Genomic DNA, 7,176 nt, shown 5'->3' with positions numbered 1-7,176 from the left:
ATTATAACAGACACCCCCCCCCCCCATTCTCTTCTTGCCTTGCTGTAGCTCATATTCCTCAGAGAGCCCAGAGAGTTTCTTGAAAAATGACAACCATGTGACATCACCACCATCATGTTCAAAGTTTCTAGATGGTTCCCTTCTTGGAGAGGAATGTACAAACTCTTAAAGCAGTTCACAGACCCTTCCTCCCTGACCTAATCTCCTACTCTCTTCCTTTCCAGGCATATTAGCCTGCATGCTATTACTTGTCTACATTAAGTGTGCCCCCACCTCAGAAGCTTAACACTTGCTAGTTTCATGGTCTGGAATGTTCTGCAGATGTCTGTATGACTTACCCCTTAGTTTCTTCAAGTGTTGGATCACATGTCACCTTATTAACAAGGTTTCCTGTGACTATCCTAATTAAAATAACTTCCCCAGCACTTCCTTTCATGTGTTACTTTACTGCTATCACCATCTGACATGCTATATATTTCATATATTTATGTATTATTGTTCATTTCCTGCATTTGAGGGCCCTGGTGGCACAGTGGTTAAAGCTGTTGGCTTCTAACCAAAAGTTGATTGTTCAAATCCTCCAACTGCTCCTTGAGAGATCATCTGGAATGTAAGGTTCTACAATAGATGAAGTCTTTCTGTTACTTTTGTTCACTGCTGTATTTTCGGGACTCAGAAATGACTCTGCCATTTATAGGCGCTCAAGAAAATAATACTTACTGGTTTATGAGAAAGCTGATCCTGTATGAAAGAGACATTGATTCAGTTTACATGTTTCAACTATTTGGAGGGTTGACCAATTTTCTACCACCTCTTCCCTGTAGTAACTAACTCTTCATCAAGAGCATCTCTACCATCTAATGTACACATTTGTCTAGAGACTGTTATTTCTTCATATATTGTTGTTGTTGTTAAAAGCCATCGAATTGGTTACAACCCATAGCGACCCTCTAGAGGGTTTCCAAGGAGTGACTGGTGAGCTTGAACCACCAGCCTTACAGTTCAAACTGACTTTGCAGTCTAGCGCATTAACCCACAGTGCCACACCAGGACTCCTTTCTTCATACAGCTACCAAACATTAACTGAATGCCTTGAACTTTGCCATTGTGCTAAGTTCCAGTGGTTGTTGTTGTTAAGTGCCGTTGAGTCGATTCCGACCCATAGCGACCCTGTACAGGGTTTCCGAGGGTGTAAATCTTTACGGGAGTAGAAAGCCTCATCTTTCTCCTGCGGAGCGGCTGGTAGTTTCGAACCGCTGACCTTAAGGTTCGCAGCCGATTCGTAACCACTACACTACCAGAGCTCCTTTAGGTTCCAGTGGTAGATAGAAATAAAACCAGAAACTGTCTCTGGCATCAGGGAGCTTACATGTTTAGGGTTGTTGTTAGGTGCCCTTGAGTAGAGACCCTACACAGAACTATACACTCCCTGCTTGGTCCTCTGCCAAGATAACCACTGTTGTTATGTTTGTGCCCACTGCTGTTGCTACTTTGTCAATCCATGTTGTTGGTAGTCTTCCTCTTTTTTGCTGACCCTCCACTTTACCAAGCATGATGTCCCTCTTTAGGGACTGGTCCCTCCTGAACACGTGTCCGAAGTTTGAGAGACGAAGTCTTGCCATCCTAGTTTCTAAGGAACATTCTGGCTATACTTCTTACAACAGAGATTAATTTGTTCTTCTGGCATTCCATGGTACCTTCAAGAGTCTTCTCCAACACCACAAATCAAATGCATCAATTCTTCTGTGATCTTCCTTGTTCCCTGTCTAACTGTCACATGCATATGACGCTATTGAAATGATCATGGCTTGGGTCAGGCACATCTTAATCCTCAAACTGATATATTTGCTCTTGAACACTTTAATTAGGTCTTGTGCAACAGATTTGCCTAATGTAATATGTCCTTTGATTTCTTGACTGCTGCTTCCATGAGTTTGAATTAAAACATTCTAAGTAGAGGAAGGGAGTCTGTGTTGTTGTTGGTTAATACGCTGGACTGCAAAGTCCCTTTGAACTGCAAGATCAGCAGTTCAAGCTCACCATTTGCTCCTCAGAAACCCTATACAGGATTGCTATGGGTTGGAACTGACTCAATGGCACTTAACAACATGTAGAGGGAGAACAGAGCTGTAGTAGTGTAGTGTTACAAATCGGTCTGGTAACCTCAAAGTCAGCGGTTCGAAACTACCAGCAGTTCCACGGTAGAAAGATGAAGCTTACTGCTTCTGTAAAGATTTATAGCCTCAGAAACCCTGTAAAGGGTTGCTATGAGTTGGAACCGACTCCATGGCACACCGCCATCACTACCACCCCCCCACCCCACCTCAAGTAGAGGAAGAAACACCCTAAAGTCCAATTCAATTATACAGGCACTTTTTTCTATGTGATCTTTTGTCCTGTGCCTTTGATCATAACCCTTTCCATTTCCCATAGAGGTCTTTCTTTTTTCCTTTTCTGTCCTTATCTTTATCTCCTTCTCCCAACTTATTCATTCTCCCCAGATTTATAATTCTACACAAGTACGTAACACTGACTCTAACATACTACATTATTAGAAAATCCTTACTTTCATTGTTCAGCCCCTCAATATTTCTTGCCTTAATTTTTCTTTTGTTTTCACATCAAAACTTAAAAAAATGAAATACTGAATATTTGGTATCTCCATTTTAATCCATCAACTGTAATATGACTTTGAGGTCACCACTGACCATCCAACTGCAAAATCTATGGACGGCTGTCAGTACTCTCTTGGTTCTTAGAAACATGTGAAAATATTACCCGTTCCTTACATCATCTATTAAAAATGAAAGCTGTTTATGTAGCTGTGTGTTGGAATTTATTTGCATTTATCTTCTTTGTTCTTAGGTGCTGTTGAGTCCATTCCAGCCCATAGAGACCCTTTGTACAACAGACCAAAGCACAATCCTGTTCTGCACCATCCTCATAATTGCTGCTACACTTAAGCACATTGTTGCTGTCTCTGTGCTAATCCAGTTCACTGGGGGTTTACCCTCTTTGTCGCTGGCCAAACATGATGTCCTTCTTCAGGGATTGGTCCCTCCTAATAATATGTCTGAAGTATAAGAGAACAAGTCTGGCCATCTTGGCAGTTAAGGAGCCTTCTGATTGTACTTCCTCCAATATAAATTTGTTTGTGCTTCTGGCAGTCCATGGTACCTTCAACGTTCTTCTCCAATACCACAACTCAAATGCGCCTATTCTTCTATGGTCTTCCCTATTCACTGTTCAACATTCACGTACTTATGAACATTTTAAAGAGGTGTTGTGCATCAGTTGCCTAATGCAATACGTTGTTTAATTTCTTGACTGCTGCTTCCAGGAGTGTTGATGGTATATACAAGCAAAATGAAGTCTTCGACAAATTCAGTCTTTTCTCTATTTATCATGATGTTATTTATTGGTCCAGTGGTGAGAATTTTTTTTCTTCCCATTGAGGTACAACCCATACTGACGGCTGTGGTCTTTGGTGTTCATCAGTAAGTATTTTAAGTCCTCTTCACATTCAGCAAACAAGGTTGTATCATCTGCATATTTCAGGTTGTTAATCAGTCTTCCTCTAATCTGGATGCCTTGTTCTTCTTCATACAACCCAGTTTTTAAAAAATTATTTGCTCAGCATACAGATTGAATTCGTATTTTGAAAGAATAAAACCCTGGCGCACACCTTTCCAGATTTTAAACCATTCAGTGTCTCTTTGTGATGTTCAAACCACTGCCTCTTGGTCTATGTAAAGGTTCCTCATGAGCACAATTAAGTGTTCTAGGTACTCATTCTCCACAATGCTGTCAATAGTTTGTCATAATCCACACAGTCAAAAGCCTTTGCATAGTCAATAAAGCACAGGTAAACATCTTTCTGGTATTCTCGGCTTTCAGCCAAGGCACATCTTATATCAACAATGATATCCCTCATTCCACATCCCCGTCTCAATACATCTTGAACCTCTGAAAGTTTCCTGTCAGTGTATGCTTGCAGATGTTTTTGAATTATCTTTAGCAACATTTTACTTCCCTGTTATATTAATGATATCGTCTCATGGTTTTTGCATGCTGTTGGGTCTCCTCTCTTTGGAATGGGCTCAAACACAGATCTCTTCCAGTCAATTGGTTAGGTAGTTGTCTTCCAAATTTCATGGCATAGATGAGTGGGTGTATCCAGTTTGTTGTAAGATTTCAATTTGTATTCCATCAATTCCTGGAGCCTTGTTATTTGCCAATGCCTTCAGTGCACCTTGGATTTCTTCCTATTGTCTCTTGATCATATGCTACCTCTTGAAAAGGTTGAACATTAACCATTTCTTTTTGCTTCAGTGACTCTGTGTATTCTTCCATCTTCTTTTTTTTTCTTTTCTTTTTTTTTTCCTTTTTTTTTCTTCTTTTTTTTTTCTCTTTTTTTTCTCTTTTCTTTTCTTTTCTTTTTTCCATCTTCTTTTGATGCTAACTGCATCGTTCAATATTTTGCCCAAAGAATCCTTTAATGTTTCAAGTTGATGCTTGAATTTTTTCCTCAGTTCTTTCAGGTTGAGAAATGCTGAGCATGTTCTTCCCTTTTGGTTTTCTAACTCTAGATCTTTGCACATTTCCTTATGATATCTTTCTTACTGGACTGTGAAGATATGAGGGCAGCAGATATGTCTTATTCTTCTTGTAGCCCTAATACATGATCCCTAAGTCAGTTATCACTCATACTGACCCTGTATAGGGTTTCCGAGAGTGACTGGTGAATTTGAACTGCTGACCGTACAGTTAACGGTCCAGTGCTTATCCTACAGTGCCATTCCAAGACTCAGTATATGTTGTTGTTGTTGTTAAATGCTGTCAAGTCGGTTCTGACTCATAGCAACACTGTATAGGGTTTCCAAGGAGTAGCTGGTGGGTTTGAACTACTGACCTTGTGGTTCGCAGTCCAGTGCTAATCCTACAATGCCATACCAGGAGTATATACTATGTAATATACATAGTACACAAAGTACATAGTGTATAGTACAAACTCAAGGATTTTGTGAACTCAACTAAAAGAAAACCATAATCAACAGGGCCATCGATTTGATTCTGAGTCACATAAGACAGAATATAGAGCAGAGCAGCTCCCTAAGGTTTCTGAGCCTTAAATCTTTATGGGAATAGCTTCATGTTTCCCCAGTGTAATGACTGGTGGATTGCAACCCACTGACCTTGTTGTTTAAACCACAAGAGCTCTGAATTGCACCACCTGGGCTCCAAACGTAACTAAGTCCGCACTCACTCAGGTATTCAGGTGTAATATGTAGATTTCTGGTTGATGTACTGGTGTATGTAGGTCAGCTCCGTTCAATCATCATGTCAGTGGGATAGCTACTTGGATAGGTCCTCACGCAAATGGGGTTTTGCAATGGGTTGCATATAGATTTTTTCATGAATAAGGTATCAAAGAATCCACAATAGTGGAAATGCGACCTTTCAGAGTATGATGATCTTTTTACTGAAAAGATTTGAAAGTTTCTACAGGCCAGAAACGTTTGAATTGAGACAAACCCTGCTTACCTGTAATACTATATATTGCTGGGGTCGTGGTTTGACTTGCAAGGGAAAATTGGGTTTTCTGCTGATTTGTCTTCTTGCTGAGCTCCTTGGAGCTCAGTTTACTGCCAGTCACAGGGTGTACCATATGTGACTTTATTTAAATATTTTTATTTATTTATTTACTCCAGCAAGCTGCATCTTTATTGACACGTTTTCCCAGAAGCAGAGAAGTAAACCTGTTTTGCTTGGGATGAACGAGGAGTCCCTGTGCCTGTATTCCTGAATCTTACTCTTTGAGAAAAAGCACCAGATAAAATTGAATTGACATCACGTTCTTAAAAGAAAATAGAGACTAACTGAAACTCGTATCTCCACACCCTCATCTACCCAGTCAATGTTAAATCATCATCAGTTTCCTAAAAGTTATAGCAGACTTCTATTTTCGAAATCACTACACCTGAGAACTGAAATTGGCAAGAAAAAAAAAAAATCTTATTACAAATGTGTGAGTGGAGCCCAAGTGAAGCCCTTGCCCTACGATTTCCGGTTTTCTGTTCAATCCACATTGGAGAAATATAAGGATAGTCACCTTTTTGATTCCCAAGTTTTATTCAAGGATTTATACAAAATATTCCAGATAAGTGAGTTTTAATCTTCATCATCCTGGTTAATCTGGGAGTAACGTAATTCATAACTTTCATTGCTGTTAGCAACAACGCGCAACTAATCACGTAGATTATTATTCTTCGAATATTTTTTGGTGAGATAGTTCAAATACTTTTTGGGAAAAGGCACCTATAAAATTACAGTAATCTTGCTCCACTGAGGTGACCAACTTTCCCGTTGACTTTGATTCTTTTTTGAAGAAACTGCTCAAAATTGGCAGCATCCATGATTCCATCTTCTACAGGGTGGGTGCAGTCAGATTCTGCTTCTTTTTTTTTGGCCCCCTTCGCTACAAGCTTTTTCGCAGGTGCCATGGAGGCAGCGGAGGCAGAGAAAGCTTAAATATTTTTCGATCAACCCCTGTTTTCCCCCATGATGATAGCCTTGAATGTTTTCTTTAACTATTTTGATTACCTCCATTAATGTAAACAGTGTTTATAAGAATGCGTCCGTATAAATGCAAGTGTGTGTTTGTGTGTGTGTGTGTACATATGTATACGCTTATTGGATTTCTTTCTGATTTTTCTGGAACAGATTTGTCATATCCATAATTGAGATAACTTGTTCCCTTGTGCCATTTGTTTACTTTTATTTTTTTTCCCCCATTTTCAAAAATTGATGATTTCCATAATTGGGATAACTTCCCTTGTTCCATTTGCTTACTTTCTATTATTTTTTTTCCGTTTTCAAAAACTGATGATTGGTGTCTAGAGCTGAAGTCTTAAATTGAGAAAAAATGAGGTTTATTTTCATTATAGAGTTTTATATGTTAAAATGCAACTTAAAGTCTTTCTTTGTCTGAGTTTTATGAATATATTGCAGAGTCTGATTTCAAGGCTAGTGGATTCTAGTTCTGATCTTTTCAATAGTAACTGGTTTGAAATGTCATTAATCAAGATTTATCATGACCTTATTATAAAGTTAATATTTTCAACATCTACTCAATTGTGTCTTAAACATTACCTGCAATTTCTCACAGTAAGGAGG

At 39.1% G+C, this 7,176-nt stretch overlaps 1 pseudogene; it reads right to left on the bottom strand.

Annotated features, from left to right (window-relative positions):
• Positions 1-6,171: 6,171 nt before the first annotated feature.
• On the bottom strand, positions 6,172-6,503 carry LOC102814863 (annotated as a pseudogene).
• Positions 6,504-7,176: the final 673 nt, after the last annotated feature.

The sequence above is a fragment of the Chrysochloris asiatica genome, unplaced genomic scaffold (genome assembly GCF_000296735.1).
Source record: "Chrysochloris asiatica unplaced genomic scaffold, ChrAsi1.0 scaffold00134, whole genome shotgun sequence".
Classification (NCBI taxonomy): domain Eukaryota; kingdom Metazoa; phylum Chordata; class Mammalia; order Afrosoricida; family Chrysochloridae; genus Chrysochloris; species Chrysochloris asiatica.
This window is presented reverse-complemented; position numbering and strand designations above follow the sequence as displayed.